Raw genomic sequence first — 2,500 nt, 5'->3', positions numbered from 1 at the left:
ACACAGAGAGAGAGACACACACACACACACACACACACACACACACACACACATACACACACACACACACACACTCAGACATACACACACACACACAGAGACACACACACACACACACACACACACACACACACACAGACACACACACACACACACACACACACACACACACACACACACACACACAGAGAGACACACACACACACACACACACACACAGAGACACACACACACACACACACACAGAGTCTGATAACTTTAGACAACATAGGGAACCAAACGGGAGCGGGACGGGATTAGGGAGTCTTTCTGTCAAGATTTTGCAGGACAGGATTTTTTTTGGGGGGCAGTCCCGTGATCGGGATGTGACGGGAGCATTTTCGTGGGCTCGGGACGGGATGGGAGCGACAATTGATTCCCGTGTCACCCTCTATCCCAGACCATGTGCAGGGACGTTCCCATTTGTTCAGGTTGACAGAATGTGCAGTAGGGAGTAGGAATGACTTTAGAGACGTATCTCTTCTGAGGAGTCCAGTATGTCCTATGACATGTTGAAGTGGATCTGCTGGTGATTTGGGATCTTGGAACAATGGGAAATGTCCCAAACTGTCCCCAATTAATTACTTTCCCCTCCGGGCTCAGCTCTCGCTCACATTTCTTTACTATTGGGAGTTCTCCTACGGAAATCCTGGACACTAATCCTCTCACAGGAAAATCAACAAGCCATTTAATGACTGGGTGGGTCTCAAGTACCTCATGGTACTCCACAACATTTTAGGGCTGATCTTAAGCAAAGATAAAGAAAGAAGGATGTCCTAAGGACCTGAAAGCTAGCTCTCAGGTCTTCAAAACTTAACATACCTTCATCATTGAATAACTGGTCTAGAGTATAAATACCTCTGTCACTCCACTGGTTATAAACAAAAGGTTTGTTACCAGACATTAAGTGTATGTTGTGCCAAATTGGGATGTTCAAATGCCAAATTGGTGTAGCGTAGTTGCTCCTCCACCTGTTTAAAGTTGGTCAATGTGTTGGTGATAATAGGACCATAGGCTAGCATACACTTTTTGGACACACTCCTGCAGAGGCGAGGTCTTGCAGTCTTACTGTACGTACACACCTCCGTTAACTGTACGTACACACCTCCGTTAACTGTACGTACACACCTCCGTTAACTGTACGTACACACCTCCGTTAACTGTACGTACACACCTCCGTTAACTGTACGTACACACCTCCGACTTGAGCTGCAAAGAAGCTCTGGCCGCCCGGTCGAGGACGCTGGTCAGAAAGTCCGGGGAAGCTGTTTGAGGCTTTGGCCGCTCTGACGTAGCAGCATTCTATGTTCATCATGGAAAAAGATCAAGCAGCCGCTGCACGGCCAATACACTGACACTAGAAACCTTTTATAAATGACATATATAATGACAGAATGTGGATTGGTTGTTGGTCGCAGCGGTGTCTGTTAGCAGTTAGCTCGCTCGTTAGCCGCTGAACCGCAGCAGCGTGCAGGCAGAGCGAGCAGCCGCCAGCTGTTGATCCGTGCAGGACTTCACCGTGAGCGGACTGTTTAGAGACCATGTGACCAGCAGGTAACGTTAACTGGTCCCTATACGCAAATATCATAAATGATAGGGAACCCAGCAACGGCCATGATGAGCTTCTGCTCCTTTTTCTCTGAACTAATGTTTTGGTAGGAACCAAAGTTTACATCGTATGTTTCTCTGGAATCAGCCAGCGTGAAGGACGTCTATATTCTGATTGGTTGCCGCTGAACCGCGTCATAGCTCATTACCATAAAGTTGACCTACTTTCAACTTTCCGATTGACGCTCTGGTCGCTCAAAACGCCCAAAACGTGACGCCGACAGATTTTCCGCTCCTTGCAGCTGAGAGAAGCAGCTTCCATTGAAAATGAATGACTTCCTGTATCTTTAGAAGATCAAGGCGGCGGAGGTGTGGACTGTTCTGGCCAATCGTTGCTCTCCACACACTACAGCACATGTGTCAAACTCGAGGCCTGCGGGCCAAATCCGGCCCCTCGCAAATTCTGATCCGGCCCGCATATCAGTTTAGGTTCACAATCAGTTTTGGCCCACCTAGTCGTGCCCCAAACCAAAAACATGGAAAACTGGTTTTCAACTTGCAATTACGAGACACTCAAAGCAGAATTTGGCAAATTTGACGACTTTGAGACTCAGAAATCCCCCCAGAACCAGAACCAGAACCAGAAGCAGAGATCTTGGATATTCAGGCTGTGAAAGAGCTTGCTGGGAGCCTGCTGTGTGCTAGCCTACCTAGAAAATATAATCTTTTTTTTGCATGATTTGCTAAATTCTAGGATGGTTTCGGAACTTTTTTGCTGACTTTTTCAGGGCTTCACTGTAAGAGAGAAGACTGTATGAGACATGCAGTCATTGAGTCAAAGATATTTGACTTTTTAGATGAAATAACAGCATGTCAATAAACATTACATTACTGTATTTTCCGGAATATAAGT

At 46.6% G+C, this 2,500-nt stretch overlaps 1 protein-coding gene and 1 long non-coding RNA gene across 3 annotated transcripts in view; one reads left to right on the top strand and one right to left on the bottom strand.

Moving 5' to 3' along the window:
- Window positions 1-2,239, bottom strand: part of LOC116037205 — an 8,325-nt gene extending 6,086 nt beyond the window's left edge. The window contains exon 1 of the long non-coding RNA XR_004101816.2: window positions 2,229-2,239. This is a non-coding gene — a long non-coding RNA (uncharacterized LOC116037205). The remainder of the gene's footprint in view (window positions 1-2,228) is intronic.
- ttc19 (tetratricopeptide repeat domain 19) overlaps window positions 1-2,500 on the top strand; it is a 16,874-nt gene that overhangs the window by 10,969 nt on the left and 3,405 nt on the right. The gene's annotated exons all lie outside the window — the stretch shown is intronic.

The sequence above is a fragment of the Sander lucioperca genome, chromosome 9 (assembly GCF_008315115.2).
Source record: "Sander lucioperca isolate FBNREF2018 chromosome 9, SLUC_FBN_1.2, whole genome shotgun sequence".
NCBI lineage: Eukaryota > Metazoa > Chordata > Actinopteri > Perciformes > Percidae > Sander > Sander lucioperca.
Note: the sequence above shows the minus strand (reverse complement) of the source record. Positions and strands in the feature narration are given on the sequence as shown.